A 24,097-nucleotide genomic window follows, 5' to 3' on the forward strand; every position below is an offset into this window, starting at 1 on the left:
TATCGTCTGTCTTTGACAGGGACAGTACAAAAGTCATGTGTTCTTTCTCCTGCATCCGTTAGGTGCTACACAATTCTAGTTTGTCCCGCTGCTGGTAATGTTCACGGTGATACATTGAATAAGGTGGTGTCTGCCAGGCTTTGCGATTGTACAATTTCTCTTTTTCCTTTTATAATTTTTTTTTAAAAATCGGGTTATAGTTGCTTTACAATGCTGTGTTAGTCGCTGCTGTACAGCAGAGTGAATCAGCTCTATATATACATGTAGGTATATATACGCCATCTAGGTCACCACAGAGCACCGAGCTGAGCTCCCTGTGCTGTACGGCAGGTTCCCACCAGCTATCCGTTTTACACCTGGTTGTGCACATACGCCACTCCCAGTCTCCCAGTGCATCGCCCCACCCCCACCCGTGTCCACACGTCCCTTAGTGACCATTCTGTAGGTGGTTGTTTTGAGACCCTGTAGATGCTTTCTTCCTCATCAAACTTCGAATTATTCATGTATCCATGGCAGGGTGGACTAATGGCTGCCAGTTTTATCCAGTTGTTTATAATCTGTTACTACCATCTTGAGGTCAGATTGTGCCAAATTTTGGAGAATGATACTTAGGAACCCAGATCTGGTGCTCGGTATGCTCATTACTTTGTATCACTGTTCTCAGGCCTTCTGCATGAACAGAGCTTGGGGGCTGAGGGGAAGGGAGGTAATGCACACTTTTACATCTACTTCCATATCTGTGTGTATGTGTATCCATGAGTTCACACCAAATTTTCCAACTCTAATCCAATAATACAAGGTTCCTGCAAGTTTTTCCCCCTTTTTCCTTATTTGTAATTCTCACCTTTAACAGTAGAAAACCTCATCTCATTGTCCTTAATATCTTTACTTCCAATTTCCTATCCCAGACTCTGCTCTCTCCCACACATGGATGGGTTTTGACATCTTAAGCTGTATTTTTAGTAGGTTTATCTGTTGATATTTCTTAGTGCCACCTCAAGGAATCAAATTTATAACATCATCTGTTCAAGACGTATGCGATAACAACTACTACTACCATGAAGTGAAGGCTTACTCTGTCCTGGATTGTGTAGTTTTTAATTCCCGTAAAAGCTCATTGAAGTTGGTATTATCTTTATTTTATAAATGAGGAAAAGGAAAATCGATATTATATTAAACAGCTGCCTAAGGTTAGTAAACAGGAAATCCCAGCCCTGTTTGACTCAAAACCTTGTGCTCTTAACTTCTATGATTTCATCGTAGATTGATTCATATACAACATATTTTCTTCTGGCTGTGTTAGAAAATAACTTTTAGTCTTTCTCATGAAGAGAAAAACACGTGCTTACCAGAAAATAATGACAAATTCAAAAATTAAAGAAGCAAACTGTTATAATAATTCTATAACCTATATTTGTGTTTTTCCTTGAATATACATCTTTGTGCACCTGTATAGGTATATGTGTATGTTTTAAGATTATAATTAAAATATTGTTTATCCATAATTTACAGATAATCACGCATTCCTCTATTCGTTCATCTTCTTCTGTTTTGAACATAGTACCACGTCATTAAACGCTTTACAAACATTTGTAATGAGCACCCTGTATACACCATCATATGGATGTCTCATAATTTATCTGTCCTCATATTATTGAACATCTATGGGTTTTCCATTATTTAAATAACATGGTCAAATAACATTGTGACCATCTTTTTTCAGCATAGATATTTATACTTCGGCTGTAAAGTGACAATCTAGATCTCCCGTATCTCAGTTAATTTGGATTTGAGACATTTCAAAATTCACTTCTGTTTTAGTGAAGTCAACTTTTCTACTCATCACAGCTCATTGTCTGTATAGCTTTTGGGGGTGAGAAGCTAGAGCTGGATACGAACATTTTCTTGTTCACTTTTCCTCTGTCATCACATTTGCACTCTCAGAACATTTACCTGTGATGGCAAGTACTGGAGACAGTTGAGATGAGGGTACGTGTATATTTGGAAACACAGCTGACTGAAGATGAAAGAACTTTAGTAAAATAGGACCAAAACCCAGATTTGATAATTCCAAAAACCGTTTGCCAGTAAACATATACAAATACTGAATAAAATACAACAAATCTTTTAAATGCAGAGCTGAGCTCGCAAGAATTAAGAGAAACTGAAAAGTTCAGCAGCCTGCGGTGAGAGGGGTCGGGCCATTTGCTCATCTTCTTCACATGGTGTCTTTGGTTTTAACACGCACCAGGTACAGGAGATGGGGTCCTGATCTCAAGGATTTAGGGAGTTGGAGCTGAGAGCCTGTATAAAGTTAGGACCATCGAAGGCCTATTCTTTTGGTGGAAGGGTGAACTAGGTAACATATCTGGAACTAGAAGGAAATGACAGGGAAACCTGTCTGTGTTTGGTACTCCAGACCAAAAAAGGAAGAGGAGGAATAGAAGGAGAACTCCCCTTATAACTCATAACTTTGGGCCTTGCCCCCAAGACAATTGGGGCTTGAATTTGCACTCTTGAAAAATACGAGACGGACTTCCCTGGTGACGCAGTGGTTAAGAATCCGCCTGCCAATGCAGGGGACACGGGTTCGAGCCCTGGTCCGGGAAGATCCCACATGCCGCGGAGCAACTAAGCGCATGCGCCACAGCTACTGAGCCTGCGCTCTAAAGCCCGCGAGCCACAACTACTGAGCCTGTGCTCTAGAGCCCGTGCTCCGCAACAAGAGAAGCCACCGCAGTGAGAAGCCCGAACACCGCAATGAAGAGTAGCCCACGCTCGCCGCAACTAGAGAAAGCCCGCGCGCAGCAGCGAAGACCTGATGCTGTCAAAAACAAGCAAGCAAACAAACAAATAAATAAATTTATTATACATAAAAGAAGAAAAATACAAGAACTCCAGGATGAGAATATAATATAAAAAGTGGTTCCGGGCTTCCCTGGTGGCGCAGCGGTTGAGAGTCTGCCTGCTGATGCAGGGGACACGGGTTTGTGCCCCGGTCCGGGAAGATCCCACATGCCGCGGGGCGGCTGGGCCCATGAGCCATGGCCACTGAGCCTGCGCGTCCGGAGCCTGTGCTCCGCAACGGGAGAGGCCACAACAGTGAGAGGCCCGCATACCGCAGAAAAGGGAAAAAAAAAGAAGGTCTTGTGCCAGTGAGCTGCCCTGGACACCTGACAGAAACATGTACAATTTTGGAGGAAAGGACACACCCTCATTCAAGAACCTGTAGGGTATATACAGGTAAAATATCTTTGAATGCTGAGCTCACTGTCAAAAATTACAAAATGTTGGAGGAAACTATGTGTCTTCAACTTGAATCAGATAAAATAAATGGTAAGATACACATTTAAGAACTTCAGTGCTAGAACTGTCAGGAAGAGACGATATAATAGGCTTGAACGAAATAGAACTTTCATTTCTCTCTCATATAAGCAAAGTTTCAAAGGAAGCAGTCCTAGGCTGGTATTGGGCTCTGCAGATACCAGGGGCCACCTCTGTACCCTTAACTTCAGCCGTGACCTTGTGGTCAAGGAGGTGATGGAATGGTAGCCGTAACATCCAGATTGAAGGCTCGAAGAAAGAGGAGGTGGGTAAAAGAAGCATGCCTTCTCCCTTTAAAGGCAGTTTCCATAATTTGTACAGGACTTTTCTTTTCTTCTCATTAGAACAAAAAGAAAAAAACCAGACTCACGCTTTACAGGTGAATTCTACCACCGTTCTAGAAAACAGAGAAAGAAGGTGTAGGTTCCCCAAGTTATTTTATGAGGCAAGTAAAACCTTTATTCCAAAACCAGATTGAAAAGTGAGATTTATAGGTCAGTTTTACTTACGAACATGCATTTAAAATGTTTAAATAAAATACTGGGAAATGGAATCTGGCAAAGCATTAAAAATATACTTGTTCAAGTTGGGTTTATAGAATACATGAATGGTTTAATAGTAACTTATCTGTTAACATTTTACCATTTTTTAACATATTGAAGAAGAAAGTATATACAGTCATCTTGATGTAGAAAAAGCACTTGATAAAATTCAACACCCATTCAGTACTTGCAGGGTGGGGGGTTCTTAGCAAGTTAACTGTAGAGTGCAGCTTCCTTATTCTGACGAATACTTACTGAAAACCTGCAGCAAACACCGTACTTAAAGGCAGAGTGTTGGAAATACTCTCTGTAAAATCAGAGACAATAGAAAGGTTCCCATGACCATTAAGACATGAAAATATATGAGGATCGGGAATGAACGTTTATTAAAGGTGGTGCAATAATTTTTACCATAGAAAATATGTGAACAAATGGTTAGAACTGGTAAGATAAATCAGCATGCTTACTGGATATAAGATCATTATAAATATAAAGCTCAGTTCCATTTGCACACACCAGGGACAATTTCAAAGTAACGTTTAAACAAGCTGTTTCTGAAACCTTTTCTCTCGAAGGGAAGTTAGTACTAATTAAAAGTCAAATAGAATATCTTTTTTCCAGTGAGTGTTTTTCTCTAGAGTTTCCTGAATGTTAACATTTCATTGCTAATTTTGTTTTATAACTTCTTTTTTAAAAAATCATTTATTTTATTTATTTATTTTTGGCTGCGTTGGGTCTTCATTGCTGCGCGCGAGCTTCCTCTAGTTGCAGCGAGCAGGGGCTACTCTTCATCGCAGTGCGTGGGCTTCTTATTGCAGTGGCTTCTCTTGTTGTGGAGCACGGGCTCTAGGCACGCATGCTTCAGTAGTTGTGGCTCGCGGGCTCTAGAGCTCAGGCTCAGTAGTTGTGGCACACGGGCTCTAGAGCGCAGGCTCAGTAGTTGTGGTGCATGGGCTTAGTTGCTCCACGGCATGTGGGATCTTCCCGGACCAGGGCTCGAACCTATGTCCCCTTCATCGGCAGACTGCGCCACCAGGGAAGCCCTGTTATAACTTCTTGTTAGTAAATAAAACATTTTTCTATTTCTGGAGAGTAGAAAACACTTCAAAATTAAATCCAGGAAATTTCCATGTTGCAGCTCTTACTTTAGTTTACTAAAGTTTACTAAAGTTTACTTTGATAAACATAAATTTTCTGCTCACTAAACATTAAGTATTATAGTGGCAGAGTGATTATTCAGTTGGCTTTTATATAGTAAACGTTTATAATTTTAGAAAGAATCTATTAGTATAATATATGCATTTCACCTGCTCAGCTCCCCTTTAATGTATTTGGAAGTTTTAATCCTTCACTTGTTGTTCACTAAGGAGTAATTGGAGGAGAGAGGGAGGTCTAGGATCCAGAGGCAATGTAGATGTACCAGGATCACCGGCCTTCTGGGGAGACCTAGCAGTAGGCCTCAGAAGGAAGCACTAGGGCAACCCACGTGCAAGTTGCATGCAAATCCCTGCCGGCAGCCAAATGACAAGTTAGGGCAACATGGTGGCAGGAATGAGGTCCAGGCAGGTTGTTCAGTAAGGAAGCATCTAGTGTTCAAGACAGCCAGTGGAAATAATAAGTCCTGGGTCTTGGAGGCCTGTAAGTACTGAGTAAAGTTCCAAGGTGTCCTCAGCTCAAGACAAGGACTGGTCTGGGGAAACAGAGCCCGTTTCTAGAATTGAAATGTATGGGTAAAAGTGGCACACTGGCTCACTTAATTTTCAGGTTTTAGAGCTCCTTGATTTTCTCTGATGAGGAGGAGGGCTGATCGCATACTCTGAGGTTGGGTTGAATTTAGAGCTAGCTGGGTCTTAAGTGGATTCAGTTTGGGGATTTGAGCACTATGGAAGCAGGTGGGCAGGCAGGTCACTCATTGCCACTGGTGTGTCTGGTCTCCAGATTCCATGAAGATTGATGATTGAAGGCTAGTATAAATATTTTTTGTTTCATGTATTGAAAATTTTTTAGTTGGAATTTCATGTACATAACTTAGAAAAGAGTTACAAGATTAGTACATAGAACTCTCGTGTATCTTCCATCCATTTCACCAATTGTTAACATTTTGCCATATTTGCTTTATTATTTTATTTGCATTGATTTTAGTTTATGTAGTATTATTTAATTATCTTTTAAACCTTATTACAGATTTGCTTTATTATCTCTGTTTTTGCCCATTATTTTCTGTGTTTGCCATCTTTGCTTAATTTTCCTCTCTATAGTATTTTCCTTTCCTGAACCATTTAGGAATGGATTGCAGATATCAAGCTTCTTTTCTCCCAAATATTTAAATGTCCAAGAACAAGGACATTCTCTTACATAACCATAGTATGGTTATCAAAATCAGGAGAGTTAACATCGATGTAATACCATGTAGTCTAACACTCAGTCCACACTCACGTTTTGCCAGTTTTTCTAATACTGACCTTCATAGTAATTCCCCCGCTATGATCATGCATTGGTGTTTAGTTGTTGTATTGCTTTAATATCCTTTGCCTCTCTTTGTTTTCATAATATGTTTCCTAACCTTTTTTTTTTGTTTTTTTTTCCCCATGATATTGACCTTTTTGAAGAGTATATTTTCAAATATTATTCAGTTTGGTTTGTTTGATGTTTCCTCATGATTAGATTTAGCTTATATAATTCTTCTACGTATAAATTATGTGTAAGTGACATTATGCTCTCCGTGCATCCGATTTTTTTTTGGAAGTACAAAACAGGAGAGTTGGGGGGGTTCCAATAAAGGTGACTTTGATACTCTCCTTGACCCTAAGGAGCTTAACATCTCTTAAGAGAGTTGCGGCACCCCAGAGAAGGGTGCGGCGAGCCGAGGTGCAGCAGGAGGACAGCAGAGCTGTCTGAGGTTTCCAAGCTGCTCCTAGGAAAGAGGCGTCTCCAGAGAGGGGCTGGCTGGAGCTGTGCTAGAGAGGATGCGTTCTCCACGTGGAAGAGAAGAGGCCTTGGGAGTGAGCTCCGGGGTGTGCTGCCGCTGAGGGGTCACGGGAGAAGGGGTGTCTGTCCAAGTGGTATGTAAAGGACAGCTGTGAGGACACAGTGTCAGCAAAGACAATGAAGAGAGTGTTGCGGTAGGCCGGGGTCACAACTGGGATCCAGTATCACAGAGAACAGGCCATAGGCTGTTGGTAACTTGCCCTTAGTGTCGCTCAGGGCATTTTGTGGGACTGAGATTATAGTCCCCATTTGTTGACTTGCTATCCCAATAACCGGTTTTATGCTGTACTCCATGGAACAGTTACTGTGGTTTTTCAGAGTAAAGATGAATTTATTAAATTATTATTTTATGCTGAGTACTCCAAGTAAGCTATTTACGTGTGAAAGGGCTTGGTGGTTTTGTTTTGTTTTGTTTTGTTTTTTTAAACCAGAACATTTTTTGCGTGACTAATTGTTGAAATCCTTAAGAGGAGCTGGATGTTGCAACAGCTGCCCTCTTGGGTTTAGGTGTTGTTCCTTCATGGAATGCATGCCTGAATCTGCGGTATACAGTTTTTAGGTGCCTCATTCGACCAGTCCCGGTGGTGTTTCGTCTTTCAGCTTTAGCACTCCCGCTACACTTTCTCTTTCATGTGGCAGGGGAGTCACATTTGCCACAGGTGGACTTCTTAAGGTGGTAGGCCTTAGAGCCACAGCGGCGGCACACATGTGCGTCTCATTCCAACGCTTTCCAAACGATGACCCTCCCTTCGTCATCTCGCTTCTGGTGTTTTTTTTTTTTTTTTAATGCACTTTTGAAGGAAACAGTTTGGTGGTCATATTCATGCTATTTGCTGCTATGTTCTAGTTCAGTTGCTCTTGTTTTTAGAAAGTCTTTTTCTCTGGGCTGTTTCTAGTCACACACTTTTGGGGACGTGTTGTCTTACGCACCAGCCGGGAAGATGATATTCCAGCCACATGACGCTTGCTTCATGTGCTGGGCCAAAGGTGAAACCTGTTTAAGTGTATTTGGCATTTCTTGTGTAAATTACATTTCTTAGCATGATGAGAGTTTTTTATTTCATCATAGTCTCAATTTAGTTGATCTGAAAGCATAACCGGGCTCCAAGGAAGTGGAATAGGTCCTGCGTTTACTTTAGGAATCTTGAGGACGCTGAGTATCCTTCTAAGCAGGTTTTAATTTCTTCTCATTCCGTTACATTTGTGGGAAACAGAATTGGCACTGCTCTTTCCTACCCTCTCTTGTCCTTTGTAAATTTGGGGGAGTTTCATGGTCTTTCTTTTCTTTTTAAATTATAACTATACAGAATCATTTCTTGGTTTGCAAATGGAAACTAAGCCCACATACACATCCATAACTAGGATTTCTTATATGGCTGACAGACCAGCTTGCCTTTTGGTGGAGGTGGAGGTTGGGGGAGAGAGCATAAAATGTGTTCTTAAGGATTTTAACAGAAAATGTGTTGGCTGGTGCTTGGGCAGTAGGAACGGTTTGTAGTGCTCAGTATGACTAGGATGGGGTGGTCTTGCTAATGTGGCTTTAGAAATCGCCTCCGATTAAATTTTTAAATGAATTTAGCTTCATGGACAGTGTTACAGAGAATTGCCTAGAGTTCTGAATCAAGAGGCCTAAACTGAGATGTTGTTTTAGGTGCTTGGGTATTTGTTGGCAGGGTGCTTGTTCTTTGGCCTCTTGATTTGAACTTTCATGCCCTTTTTATTGTTAGGAGTGCATTCCTTACGCTATACACCTCTGATTGGGTTAGTCTCTCTTTAGGAGATGTTTCTATTTATTATTTAAGTGATTTTAGAGCTTCTTATCGAAGGGAGATTAAGCTCTTTGCCGGAAATCCAGTATTCTTTAGACACTCTGCTTGCTACATCATCCACCCTGTGTTTGTGGCTGCAGTGATACCCAGTACTCCATAACTTTGCCAGGATTGTTCGTGTGACCTTTTTCCAAATGTTTAAAGTTTTCAAAAAGAAATTTGCGGGGTTGCTTCCCTTAGGTAGCTACTGCTGTGTTTTTAAATAGACTGCAGTATTCCTGTTCGCTAATCCTATGTATAGTCATTCATATCTGTGTTTTTTCCTTCTGTTCCTTCTTGATGATCTCTCTGTTTAAAACATAATTTAGTTATTTATTTTTTTAAAAAGACAAAACAGAACTTGCTGTTGTCTTGACAGAGCAGGGCATCTGTCTGCAGCCTCTCAGTGGCTCGGCCTGCAAGTTCCCTGATGTTGGCCGTCTGGGATCCCCTTTCTGCAGCCCCACTTCCCTGCACACTAGCTTGGTATGCGGGGAGAAGCTGCCTCGTCTGTTGGCTGGGCTTTATTTACGGAAACAGCAGGGTTGAGATTGATTGCGTTGAGAGACAGTGTATGGATGAGGGAGGGTCACAGCACATGCTCAGTCCTGTCAGTGTGAGGGGGAGTTTCTGCGTCCTGCGTGAAGGCTTAGGTCACAGCACAAGCTCAGTGCGAGCTCTGCGAGGTCTCTCAGACCGCATGTGCCTCCATTTTGAGTTGCTAGAGTAGAAAGGGCAGAGTTTGCACAGTAAGCGGAGGCGCAGGGCGCAGGGCGCAGCTACACTCACCAGGGCCTCTGTTAGGCATGGACCATGCATTCAGCCCCTGCAGGTAGGCTGTCTTCCTCCGGCCTCACTGAAAGAGTGTGATGGTTTTGCTGCGCTCTCTCACTTCTGAGGATGTTCATGAATCATTTCATCATTCATAGTGCATGTTCCTGCGAGCCTTGAATTCAGCCCTGGCTGGCCGTGTAGGTGGTGGTGCAAAGCGTGAGATCAGAGCTGAGAATGGAACGGGGTATACTCAGAGATGCATTAAGCAAACGCAGAGCGTCGTGGTCCCTCTGGTCCCTGTCCTCTTCCCCTTTCCCTCACCTCTTCCTCTCCGGGTGCAGTTGCAACCCGAGTCTTTCTGGGTGCCGGTGCCGAGCCTGTTTGCCTTCAGACACCTTCAGAGCAAACCTGTAGGCTGCCGGGCTGCGTGGGGCTGGTCGGGATGCCTGGGCCCCCGAGCGGCTCTGTTTGGACGATTTAGGAAGGGTGGTAGGTGGGCAGCTATTGGTTGCTTTGAAGGTGGGTGGAACTTGTTTTGATTGAGAGCCTGTTTGCCAGAGCAAATTATAATTCTTGTGATCTTTTTCTGAAGCCTGAAATAGTGCATACGTCTTGACCTATGCAGGGAACAGTTATGGATTATGGTTGCAACAATATCACCTTAAAATGGATTTTTTTAAGAAGTGAAAGGTTATGTCACATCATGTTCTATTGCTTCCAAGTCCATCCTGTCTTTTGGAGCTTATGGAAGATTTCTTGGCAATTAAAAACGAAAAATTGTTTGCCGTGACATTTGTGTTAGAAGTTGAGGTTTCAGGTTTTTTTGTTCGTTCTGTTTGTTTTAGCAAAAGGTGCCATTTGTTGTGTATGTGTATTTTGTTGTGTGACTTGCGAGTTCTGCAGGAGAGGAGTGACAGGAGGAGTTGATGCCTGAGAAGGTGGAGGCGTCTACAAGGCCAGGTTTTGTGCCCACTGCTTGATGGGACCGGACACCAGTCTTTTCCGTGAGGGGCAGTTCTGCTTTTTGTGTGTCCTGTTTGCAGACTGGGCTCAGACAGATGGCTCTCAACATAGTTAACTTAGGGAGCCAATCATAATATGCAGATTTAGCACAAGTTGAATTCTTCCCCAAGTAGATATTAAGAGAAGTTTTTGAATTATATTAATTGTTACTTTTTGTTTCCTCTCCCCTTTTTTCATCTGATAGAAGTTGGAAAAAATTTTGAAGTGACGCCTAAGTTTTGTGTCTTTGTGAGGATGAAAGGAAGCATACAATATAGAAGAATGTGCAAGTGAGAAACTCTCAGAGGATAGGGAAGAAATTTACTGTACGCTCATGATAGAGGGAGAAATTCTTCATGTGAGCCCTTCGTTGTATATGAATACGGAGCTGGGCATGGTTAACTCCTGTTCGAGGAGGCCCCTGATTTTGGCGGAAAGTGTAGGAAGGCTAACGATGAATTATAGCCACCGAAAATGTTACTGAAGTATAATCTGGCTTCTGGAAGGTTCGATTTGGGGATTGTGATTAAGGAGGTGAATTATACGGGGATAATTTAGGGTTATTGCACTTATTACCTACGATTTTTAATTCTCTTTTCCATTTCTGTGAGGGCTGTCCTCCCCTTTTGGTCACATTTATTTGAACATTGCCTTTGGGAGTTTGGGGCAGATAAGCACTTTTACTTTTCCCCACGCCACGTAACACTGCTGCTGGAACTTGCCATCTTTCACTTCACTTAGAAGCACCTTTACTCTTCCTTCTGGCTCGTCTCCTGTGAGTGTGAGGTCACCCTTTCTCTAGACTGCAGGAGCTGGACGCCGCAGCCCTTGATGGGAGGCCTGCAGGACTCAAGTTCCTGCCTCGTTTCAGAAGCCCACCGTTTGAGTCGGGAATACTTGTTAGGAAAACAGTTGTGGAACTGCCTTTCTGTTGTAGAATATTTAATTCTTCTTAAACTTTTTTTACATTTGGCAAATCAGATGTGAACAGGAGGCTGTACCGGTGGCTGAATCAACTCTGGCCGAGTCCTCCCGCTTGGCTGGCTGGTGGTCTGTGGAGCTCGCCTGCAGCCACCTGATTGGATGGCGAGGACTTGTAGTTGCCACCGGGGTCTGTGGGGACCCTTTGTTGTTAAGAGCCGAGTTCCTATGTTTCAGATCCACTAAAGTGAGTCACTAGAGCTTTATCTTACGTGCCATGCATTTGTACTACATTTTCCCGTTTTAGGAAAATATTTTTGGAAGGTTATTTGCTGACCAGCCGCCTTCCGCTCTGAGGCTTCCAGGCTTGTCCGGTGGTGGTAGAGGTAAAGGCGCAGCACACAGGAAGTCGTTCCCTTGTTTGGGGATGTTGTCTAGGGCCCGGGTGGCGTGGACATCGGAAAGAGGATGATTAGCTTCATTGTGGCTTCTTGTTCCCCTCCTGCTGGGCTTCAAGAGTATCAGGAAATGCTGGTGAAGAGAGACAGTGTGTGTTTCCAAAAGAATGTAAAAGTAAAGGCTCCCCCAAACATTATCCTGTTATTAGCTTTTCTTGTCGTTACACCAGCATCTTGAGTCAGAATCTGAGGTTGACCCTTACATTTAAAGTGTTCCTCTGTCAACATAAATTTTGCAGAGTCTGGGAATCCACTCATAACGTACCCCTGCTGTTGACCACTTCCTAGACTCTTGTCTGGTGTGTTAGCTTAAGAATTAACTGAAACACACTGATACACCTACAACCTGATATTCACCATGTCTGTGATTCTTCGGTTGTTCATTGGTCCTGATCCTTCTTCCTTCTGAATTCGTTTTCCGCTTTTGTTTTAATTTTTGGTCATTACTGGACTAAGTCGTCCTTCCACCAGAAAGATGTTCATTCTAAAGCTGTGAAACAACAATCTGACAAAACGAGAGAGAAAATAGAAAATACGGGGTAAGGGGAGATTTGAAATTATTTGTGCACCTCCTCCCAAGCTGACGGCCGTCTGTATTGAGCAGTTTCTGACAGGGTGGGTGACAGGTCGTTGAACATTTCTTTAAAGCAAATCTGAAAGAAAACGAATCTAGTCTCTTACACGTATGCTCTGTGATACTTTGGATCTAAGCTAAAAGAGTTCATTTGAATTTAGTTGGGGTGCTTAGGCCTTCTATCAGGGTTCTTTGAACCGCGCATTTATTTGTGACGATTTGATTGACTGTCTTCCTTATTGGGCTTCAAGCCTCTGGAGCACAGACCGTGCGCTCAGTTCCCAGGAGAGTGTCTGACCAATGGGCCTCTGGCATAAATACGTTGAATTAAATGAGTGGCATCTGTGGTAAGAGAGAAAACTAGATTTGGAGCTAGATGATATGGTTCAAATTCTACTTAATAAGTGACATTGGACAAGCTGTGATGTTGGATAAGTTCCTTCCTTTCTCTGAACCTCTGTTTTCTCATGGGTCATACGGGGGTGAATATTTCTCACAGTTGTTAGAAAGATTGGAAGAGAATGATATGAAAGTGCCTGGCACATAGTTTATCAGTGTATTACTGTTATGAATTCAAAGTCCAAGTCTACAGTCTTATGTAGGTGTAGTTATCTTAACAACATCTCTATTTTTTGGTCAACCTGTTCATCTAAGACAATCTTAGGAACTGTGTTAGGAATTATGGTAATTAAATTAGTGGCCAATATGTTTGACCAGCATTCTTCTTATGCTTTTTGGGTGTTTATATTTTTCTTTACAGTTCTTAAAGTTTTTTAAAAAGCTTTACTTCCATATCGTGTAACATTTGGTGTATGCAGCATTAAATGTTGTTCTTTTCTTGCCAGTCTCTCTAATACAGTGGGATGAGTATGTGTCTGATACAGTGGGATGAGTATGTGTATGTTAATGCTTGTGTTGCTACCACAGCTGCCACCACCGTTGCTGCCTCCTCCCCCTTCCCCTCCTGACCGCTCCCCATATTCACACCACCACCGTGAATAGGAATAAGGTGATGGCCCTTTTTTTTTTAATTTAATTTTTTTACTTATTTATACAGCAGGTTCTTATTAGTTATCCGTTTTATACATATTAGTGTATACATCTCAATCCCAATCTCCCAATTCATCACACCCCGCCAGTTTCCTCCCTTGGTGTCATACGTTTGTTCTCTACATCTGTGTCTCAATTTCTGCCCTGCAAACCAGTTCATCTGTACCATTTTTCTAAGTTCCACATATATGCGTTAATATACGATATTGGTTTGTCTCTTTCTGACTTACTTCACTCTGTATGACAGTCTCTAGATCCATCCACGTCTCTACAAATGACCCAATTTCGTTCCTTTTTATGGCTGAGTAATATTCCATTGTATATATGTACCACATCTTCTTTATCCCTTCATCTGTCGATGGGCATTTAGGTTGCTTCCATGACCTGGCTATTGCAAATAGTGCTGCAGTGAACATTGGGGTGCATGTTTTTTTTGAATTATGGTTTTCTGTGGGTATATGCTCAGTAGTGGGATTGCTGGGTCATATGGTAATTCTATTTTTAGTTTTTTAAGGAACCTCCATACTGTTCTCCATAGTGGCTGTATCAATTCACATTCCCACCAACAGTGCAAGAGGGTTCCCTTTTCTCCACACCCTCTCCAGCATTTATTGTTTGTAGACTTTTTGATGCTGGCCATTATGACCGGTGTGAGGTGATACCGCATTGTAGTTTTGATTTGCATTTCTCTAATGATTAGTGATGTTGAGCATCCTTTCGTGGGTTTGTTGGCAATCTGTATGTCTTCTTTGGAGAAATGTCTGTTTAGGTCTTCTGCCCGTTTTTGGATTGGGTTTGTGTGTTTTTTTGATATTGAGCTGCAAGAGCTGCTTGTATATTTTGGAGATTAATCCTTTGTCTGTTGATTCGTTTGCAAATATTTTCTCCCATTCTGAGGGTTGTCTTTTTGTCTTGTTTATAGTCTCCTTTGCTGTGCAAAAACCTTTAAGTTTCATTAGGTCCCATTTGTTTATTTTTGTTTTTATTTCCATTACTCTAGGAGGTGGGTCAAAAAAGATCTTGCATTTTTGTCATAGAGTGTTCTTCCTATCGTTTTCCTCTAAGAGTTTTATAGTGTCGGGTCTTACATTTAGGTCTATTTTTGTGTATGGTGTTAGGGAGTATTCTAATTTCATTCTTTTACATGTAGCTGTCCAGCTTTCCCAGCACCACTTATTGAAGAGACTGTCTTTTCTCCGTAGTATATCCTTGCCTCCTGTGTCATAGATTAGTTGACCATAGGTGCTAATGGTCCTGTAGGTGCTAATAAACCCATAGGTGGGTTTATCTCTGGGCTTTCTATCCTGTTGTGATGGTCCTTTTTTTAAAAAAAGCATTTCCCAGAGACTTCCCAGTGGGAACAAAGAGGCGTTTAGATGTGCATCATAGACATACTTGCTTGGTCCAAAGCCCCTGTTTTTCTGGGGACACTCCATTCCTGTGTATTATGAAGTTTGATGTCCATGTACGGAAAGCCGGCAACAGTTTTGGTCGGGAAATTGGCTTAACCTGTGACTGCTGCTTTATAAACTGAGGTGGGAGTTTAAAAACAAATTTGTTTCCTAAACTGTCGTGCGTGCGTGTGTGTGTGTGTGTGTGTGTGTTGGGCATGGTCCTTACAACTGTTTTCTTCTTTGCAGCAGGTGATGACAGTAAAATCCATGAGGAGCCTGAGGTGGGATGGAGTTGTGTGCCCTGGGCAGATGTGCTGCATGTTACTACATACTGGGGGTGGGGGAGATCAGGCAAAGAAGAACTTCAGGCAGTGGAACGAGGTCATCGTAGTGCTTTGAAACTAGATCCTTTCCCATGTATTATTTAAAAAAAATTTTTTACCAGTTATTTTCTGATGCTGCATATTATTGTATAGAGGCCATATTTACTGACGCCTAGTGTCAGCCTGGAAATTTTTCTTATTCCTTAGCTAGTGCCTAAATTCTTGGTTCTGGACTCTGCATTATATTTAGGGGGACTCTACTGAAAGGAGAGAGGCTTGAGATCCTTTATAATTAACTCACTGTGACCCCTTGAAAGAGCACCTTTATCTCCTCGGCCTTGGTTTCTTCTGTTAAGCTAGAAGGCTGGGATCAGATGGCCTCTGAGGAACCTTCCGTCAGAGAAAATTTAGAATATTGTGATTCTGGAATTTAATGAATTCCTGTCCTGACCTTTGCATTTGTGTATGAATTTGGAACGTTAACTCTTCCACATGTTGACTGGTTATCTTTTTCTTTTACTTTGAGTGAATCCTGAGTTTTGTTTCTTCTGGGCAGTTTATCAAGCTTGTTTCAGATGAATTTGCTTTGCGGGGGTGGGGCGTGGGGGCGGGTAGCCTTCTGTCACAGGTGACTTGACTTTTCAATAAAGCACTTAGTTGTTATTTATGGCAAAATGGTAGATGAGTTAAAATATTGGAGTCATTTACTCATTTAAAATATCTTTAGTGAGTGCCAGGGGGCTCTGGGAAGTAGTGGTGAGCTAATATCAGACTTGGTTCCTGCCCACAGGGTGCTTTTGGTCAGGATAGCCATGGACAGAAATAATTACACAAATTAAATATTAAATCATGCCTGTGACAAGAGGCTGAAGGAGAGGTAGGTGGTGTTTTGGGAACTCAGAGGAATTACTTCCTGTTCTCGCTCCTGGCAGTGCTTGGAGCTAATAATAGTGATGACTACTGTGTGACAGGCACTGTGCCTTGCTTTCCATAGATCCTCTTTTATTTTTATAGCTGTCTTGCAAAGTAGCCATTATGAACTTGATTTCATAGATGGGCTCAGAGAGGTTGAATTGAGTCCTCAAGATCACACTCAGAGCTGACAGAACCCTGGTACTGACATTTTAATCCAGGTTCCTTTGACTCTGAAGTCTGTGCTCTCCCCCAGGCAACTGAGCATCTAGACTCAGGTGTGTATATCACGTTCTCGCTCCCGGCTGCGGCAGGGTGCCCAAATCGTGGGACATCCTGAGGATAGGCAGAGCACAGTGATTCTACTCAGATTTAGGGAAATTTTTTTCTACCTTAAAATGAATGGGAATATGTTATGGAGTAGAATATAAAATTTACTCGGATTTTTAAGAAGCTATGTCAGACTTCAAGGAAATTTCAGACTTGCTGAAAAGACTGTTTTAGAAATACCTGTCCATGCTGGAGAAATCTGAGAAACCCAGCCTGCCATTCTGGGTTTCCTTGTTAGTCTGACTTTCACTCCTGCCTACCACCCTTGTAAAAAGAAGTGATTCTGGTAAATTGCCTTTTGATTTTCCTAAAATTTGGTGTATTTCATTCTGGACCCCCAGTCTGTTATTTCTGTGGTCACTTCTGAATGAGCTAGTAAACAGAGTTTCTAGAATCTTCTTTCTGTTGATCTCTGTCCGTCTTCCTGCTTAACTTGCCACCCTGTGGAAAAGATAAGAAGGATCTGCCATCGAGCCTTGCGATCTGAAGGACAGGTGAAGAGAGACTGCATGTGATTTCATTCACCCATGGCAGCAGCCACAGGGGCAGGGTCTGACTCGAGAGTTACTGGTCCCAGCCTTTGGGGAATGGGCCAGAGGCCACCCTGCCATTACGTTCTGGGTGTGGATTGTGATGGGAAGTAGCCACGCCGGCTGCCTGTACAAGACCTCTGTTCTACTCCCTTGTGTCTTCTCCCCAGGACCGCATGTCCTTGTCCCTCTTCTTTCCCTGTAGATGCAGGTTCTTGTCGTAAGCAGTCACCGTGATCACATAAAGATACTTGGGGGTCTTAAGCGAACATTCACAGACCCGTGCCTTCCTCACACCGCCCCCTCTCTTGGGGGGAAGGAGTGGTTCTGCCGGACGGCCCCTGTCTCCAGCCGACTCGCTCTTCTCCAGAAGCTTCCTCGTCTGGCCAGCTGCCGCCTCATCTTCTTTGCATAGATGCTGCCCCCTTTCTGATATTCACTTGCAGGCTCCCTGCTCCTTTCTGTCCATTCCCTGTTTACTTCTTAGACTAAAACGTTTCCTTGGTAACGGGTTACTTTTCAAAGGGAACATCTTGTCATTTTATTTAATCCACTGCAGCTGAAGAGGACTGAAATATTAAGTTGTAGTTGCCATGGATACTGCTTTGTTACATTGGTTTCTTTTGTATTAGATTTCATATACAATGAATTTCTTTCTATTTTTTTTTAACTCAAGGAATAAACACAGTGGCTTACCATCATTGTTGTAATTTGGCTTCTGGGACTATTTTTTCATATTCCAAAGCAAAGATTTGTAGAATAATGGGGATTAAACTCAGCTGTTTTGAAATATGTATATTATTTACATTAGGGGCACAGAGAAATTCTTCCTTCTTTGTTGTGAGGATGGTGAGTTTTTTTTGCTTTTTGGTAGTGTGCATCACAGCTAAGGATGTCTCAAAAAGGATGATCCCACTCCAGAGATCCCTAGTAAATACAGAGAAAAAAAGGAATGTGTGACTTAATTCATTGAATCTCGTAGCTTACTAACTGTGGCGTTCTTTCTTCAGCTACTTATTCACCTGTCTACTGTGTATTTTGAGGGAATCTGTTATTTATTCAACTTTTCTCATGTCTGGTTTTCTTTCTTACCCCTAGTCTATCTGTAATACATCACTCCATTAACCTCTTCTTTTGACTTTAAACAACTTGTAATTTTTTAGATTCATAGGAAGTTGCAAGATCCTACAGAGTGTTCCCATGTACCTTTCACTCACTCACCTACTCCTAGGAGGTATGGTATAGAACTCCAGTGTAACATCAGAATCCAGACTTGGGGGACGTTAGTATAGTGTGTGAATAGCTCTGTGACATTTTATTTCATGTGTAGCTTTGCAGATCTATTCCATCATCACAAAGATTCTATTCCCTCCCTTCTCCCCCCACCATTCCTAATACCTGGCAACCATCTTTATAATTTTGCCATTTTGACAATGTTATATAAGTTGACCTTTAACTTTGATGGGTTTTCTCTTTTAACATGATTTTCAAACTTTAAAAAAAACACTTTTTGATTATTTTGTCTTACTTTTGATGCTTGAAACGAACAAAGAAGTGAATTAAGGAAAAGGATATGGCTTCTCATAGTGGTTCTGTTTATAATTAGTTGTGTAATTTTGGTTCAGTAAAATCACTCTGCCATATGGAGTGTGGCTGGGAGCTCTGACTTTGGAGTTAACTAAACTTGAGTTTGAATCCTGCTTTTTCCAACCTGTTAGCTGTGTAGTCTTGGGTAATTTCATAAACTGTCTTAGCTTCAGTTTCCTTATCTGTACAGGTAATAATAGCACCTACTTTACAGGGTCATCCTTAAGGTCAGGTAAGACAGTGTGTGGAGTTTGCTTCGCTCGAAATGCCTGCTACATAGTTAATGTTCAGCGTACATGTTAGCTTCTTTATTGATGTTGCAGTTACTCCTGTTATTATTATCTGTTAAGTGGAGCCGTTGCCTCATAGAGTTGTCATGGAAGAATGAAATAATGTATAGAGAGCGCTTCATAAGTGATAACTAGTATTATTTTGCTTCTGTTTGTCATACAAGTATGTGATACCTAAATTTAAGGTAATATAGGTAAAAACCCTGAGGCAAGGATAAAGGTGTGCATAGATGTGTCTTGCATTATCCTGGGATATGACTTCCATCTTTGGTTTCTTACTGCATATGTAGTATCCTTTGTCTGACCTTGCTGGGATTTACACTGTCCTTGGTCTTGATTTTCCTTCTTTAATTGAAGGCTACCCTGGTTTTGCCCAGACCTGCTGTGTTAATTAGGTAATGCTAGACATCAAGCAGAAACCTTCTTAGTAACTATGTTTTAAACACAAGATAGAATAAGATCTGAATTTCTGTGAATAACACTACTAGTGCTCTGATTAATATCAAAATATGAATTAAATGAATTAATACATAGAAATGAGATAATACTGTAAGAGCACCCAGAACAGATAGAAAGTACTTAACACGTTAGCTGTTGTTACTAATTGAAGGATTAACCTGGCGTTTTCTAGATTAGGGACCTTTTGAATTTGAGCCTCCAGTATGTTTTTTAGAATTTATTCCAGTGACTGTTTATTGGACAGTGACCCCCAAGTTAATCCCAGTCTCCATGACTTCAGAAAGTGGCTCCAGACTTTACTTTGTTTTCCATTAATATGGATGCAATCAGCATCCATTCTCTTCTTGTGAACTTCTCTGTGTAACAGCGTCGTAGTTCTTAAGCAGGTTACATGCGTAAATGTCTCGTTTCTTCAACACAAATATAATATTTCACATTGATGGGCTGGAGTGAGGAAGAAATGTATGTAAACGAACAGGGGAGCAAGTATTACAAAACAGGAAACAAGTCAATCCTCCTAGTTAGTTAGCCTCCAGTATTTTCTGAAGTTCATAATGTATAATAATCAGTGCTTCTCACAGCTGGTTTGTGGGCCCCATTATTAATTTCATCAGATCCCGACCCTTGAGTTCCTGTCTTTGCAGTATTCGTTATGATGAAACGGGAAGCACCATGGAAGACTTCTGGTGCACACCAGAGGACACGCATTGTTTGTTGGAGTTAGAAGCTTAACTAGCTGCTTCTTTCATGGAACACCATTTTTATTTGAGAGAATAACTGATAAACTGTGTTCACTCACTTGGGTAATCGGTGGACATTTTCTTGAAAATGAAAGAACGCAGTGAGCCTGCCATTTCAAGGCAAACCAGCTGATAGTATTTTGCCAATGCAAGATTGGAACTTTCAAGTAAATAATTAGAATTTTGAAAAACTCGTACCCACCACTCTGAGTTTGACAGCTTCTGTACGTACACAGGCTCTTGCTGTGAGATGTGTGGTGATATTAATGAATGTGATTATGTTTTTTAAATTGTATAGTTAACTGTGTTAATATTTGGAAGATCTGCAAAACTTAGTGAGTGAATATTTTCCATCTAACCAATGCATGACAAAATCATGGGTGGAAGATCCATTCAAAGGCCAAGACAGACCAACAGATTTTAGTGTACAAGAGTCCAAAAGATCATTGATAAGATTTTAGGTTAACATTGTGCAAAAGACCTTTAAGAAACAATCACATGTTGGGTTTTGCTGTAGTATCAAAAAGCATATCCATAGTTATCAAAAAGACTATTCACATAATCTTTCCTTTCCCAGTTATATATCTGTGTGAGGTTCGATTTTTTTTTTCATATACTGTAACCAAAAGAATGTACTGTAACATATTGAGTGTAGAGAAGCAGATGTGAGAATCCAGCTGTCTTCTACGGTGTCTGATCCTAAGGAGATTTGCAAAAATGTAAAACGTTGCCTCTGTTTTCACTGTTTTTTGTGGAAATACAATTATTTTTCGTAAGAGTATATTTGATTGTTAAATATTGTTATTTAAGCCTATTGTTATTTTAAAATAAATAAATAAGTAAACATTTTGAAATCTCTCAAAAATACAGTTTCCTTGAGATAATAGAGTGTAAAGGTGTTAGACCAAAAAGTTTGAGATTTGCTGTGTTAAGTAAAAGGAAAAATGTAGTAGTCAGCGTATCATCATTAAGAGTGTTTTCTATAAGCTGTTGATACTGCATTTAAAGAATAATTCTTGGTGATTTTTATCAAGTTTTGCATCCTAGCAGTCTAGAAATATTCATGTAACCAAGGAATTTTCAATTTGTCCTGAATGAGTAATAATGACGGACAGGTACTGTATTAGATTCTGGGGGATATAAAAAGTGAATTAAATCTCTCTTTCTGTACTCTCCAGTCCCAGAGTGGGTGGAGGTAGATGTCCAAATTAGTCATAGCAGAGTGCCACCCGCTAACATGAGGTGAGAACCACAGAAGGGGCACTCGGGCTGGGAAGCGGCAGGTGAGGACCCTTGAATGTAGAGTTTGGCTGCTGTCAGAAGAAGGGAGGGCTGAGATTGTTCCTTGGATTCCAGATATAGCTGGATACTGGCACTTTCCCAGGAGGAAGGCTACTTTTTCTTTTCATCTTTAGTTCATATACTGACAGTTTTTCTGTCAGATGCATCCAGTTTTCTCTAATAGGGTGTATATTGCTATCTACCTCTTTTCTCTTAGACCTAAAAAATATTTCTGCCATTTATTCTATATTTGGGAGTACCTGGATATGGTCGGCTAATGCCATTGTCTGCTTACCTTGCATCTTAATCCTGCTCAAAACTAACTTCGTTGTATCTCTTGCTAGGAGACCCTAATATTTAAAAATTGCATATGATGAATACTTTTGTTGTAAAAATTGATTTTTAATTTTAAAAGGTTCTTTGTTTTATTTTGTGCTTTTCAGTTTACTCATTAATAAGTACCCTTCATTGACATAAAAGAGAGAAACGGATTTCTAATTTTGGCTGTTAAGATACTCCAGCACGTTTTTTAGTCTCACTTGTATCATTATTAGCAGTATTAATAATTACTAGTATCCTGTTTTTATACAAATAAGTGGTATATAAGCAGTTCTATTCAATAAGGTGTTTGGGGGGTTTATTGTGGTACAGTTTTGTCCTAAATATGATAATACTGGTTTATTAAAATATTAAGAGAGAAAAACAAAAACGCATGCAAAAAATTAAAATAAATTAAAATAAAAATGAACCAGGAATGTTTGTCCTGGAATCAGCAAGGACTTCGCAGTGTGTGTAGCAGTGATGGGGAGATGCTTCCATAACCAACCGCTTGAAGACTGTCTAGAGGAACATGAAAGTTGAGCTGTGGGCACACGTTGCTGGACGGGGCTGTGGCTGAAGCTTTCTGAGATGATGCATTTTGGCCAGACCTCCTTGGAGGCAGGCAAGCATCTGGGGAGTGTTTAGAAATGAAGGCGAGAGCTAGGCTTGGCAGCTATGTTTTGCTCATAGCTGGTTACGAAACAGAAAGGCATGAGCTGGAAGGGAGATAGTGGGTAACACTGACGGCTTGTTTTTTTTTTAAAGAAGTGCTCAGATTAAAATAGCCTCCTGGCCTGTGTGACTCCTCTGCATACCTCCTAAAACAGCTTCTCCTAATCCCTGCATAAACTCATGGGAATGTCAGCTCTGCCTTTCAACACCCATTTCCCTACGCACGAGACCAGGGTGGCTTGTGAGTTAAAGGTCGCTCCTCACAGGAGCTTTTCTCCCACCACAGCCCCTCTTTTTCAGCTTCCCGCCTTGGTGGGGTTCTGGTCCCACTTGGGAAGCCCTCTCTTGCCTGCTATTATGCCCCTCATGTCCTTCAGGGGTCTCTCTGGAACTTAACCTCTTCATGGACTGTCTCCTCTTGAAGCCCGCCTAATTTTGATCACTTCCCTTAGCATTTTTACTCTGTTTCTCCTGAAATGTATTGGGCTTATGAGTGGAGCGATTGGACCAGATCTGGTGTTTGGGACATGGCTGCTGCCTTCCCAGGTAGATGGACTGTAAGCTCCTTAAGGCTTAGACCATTTTCTTTTTGTTAGTCTTCTCTCTTCCTTTGTCATATCTGCTGCCCACTTTGCCAAAATAAGACTCTTCGCGAGAAAAATTGTCGGATTAAAAGAAGAAAGTGCTGGACCTGAAGGAAATAATAGTTTTCCAGAATTCATTTTAACAGCTTCAAAGCTAATGGTGGGGGTATCAGATCCATGGGAGAAGAATAAGAGTCTGTGCTTCCTCTTTGGTCTTGGCTGCCTTATTATGCTCTTCAGCTCGGTCCAGGTCGACAGATAATCATAGAGCAGCTCTCACCATGGAAAAGCCTACTCTTCAGCGCTAGTGAAAATTCACAGGTGACTGTACAGCGCAGTAAGGCCCTGTCACTGGGCACGGAAAGTGTTTTCCTAAGAGGGTCAACAGATGGTCATGATGGTCATCGAGGGTAACAGGGAGCTCTGGGCACTGAGCTCTGGGAGGCCGAGGTCTGCGTTTCTTTGTCCACCGCTGTGTACCCGCTGCATGCCCTGTGCAAGGCCCAGGATGCAAAGACCTTCGATGAATGTTTCCTGAAGGAGTGAAAGGGAGAAGATACCCCACACTTTTGGGGGTGTGTGAGGTGACATGGGGAGGAAATCAAGAAAGGTTTCAGTGAAATGGTGGTTTTTAGAAGGACCCTGGATGGTTTGGATTTGGAGCGAGGGAGAGTGAGCATAGCAAGTGCAGTAAGAATGACACGGAAATGAGATGGGTCTTTCACCTCCTGGACCTGCTGGGCTCATGCCCCCACACGCTTTACATCTCTGCTCAATTTCACTTTATTAATAAGGCCTTTTCTGACTATCCTGTATAAAGAACTGTAAAAGTTCATCATTTACCACCCCTTTAATTCCTTGACCCTTTTCATCATCTGACCTATTATTTGTTTCTTTTTTTTTTTTACCCAAATTAGAATGAAAGTTCCAGTAAGGCAGGAATATTGTTTTTGTTTTTGTTTTTTTTCATTGCTTTATCCCCAACACCTAGGGCAGTTCCTGGCTTGCAGTTGGTACTTAATAAATATTTGCTGAATGAATGAATGCATGAGCCAGTGTGTGTGCTAGGAATCATAAGCGATCTTGTCTATATTTTAATAAGGTTTATCATAGGGCACCCTGAAATATTTTGAAAAGAAGAAACATGTATTGGGATTGTACTGTAGGAATGTTCATCTCTCTGCAGGGTGAAAGAACGACGGTATAGATACTCAAGACAGGGAGTTACAGTAG

General features: G+C 41.5%; 1 protein-coding gene and 1 pseudogene across 2 annotated transcripts in view; one reads left to right on the top strand and one right to left on the bottom strand.

The window, feature by feature from the left end:
• Nucleotides 1-24,097, top strand: part of RERE (arginine-glutamic acid dipeptide repeats) — a 426,659-nt gene that overhangs the window by 273,154 nt on the left and 129,408 nt on the right. The window lies entirely within an intron of this gene.
• Nucleotides 6,960-7,610, bottom strand: LOC309957916 (large ribosomal subunit protein eL37-like; annotated as a pseudogene). Its single transcript has one exon. The product of its transcript is annotated as a large ribosomal subunit protein eL37-like (transcript).

The sequence above is a fragment of the Leucopleurus acutus genome (genome assembly GCF_964270905.1).
Source record: "Leucopleurus acutus genome assembly, chromosome: 2".
Classification (NCBI taxonomy): domain Eukaryota; kingdom Metazoa; phylum Chordata; class Mammalia; order Artiodactyla; family Delphinidae; genus Leucopleurus; species Leucopleurus acutus.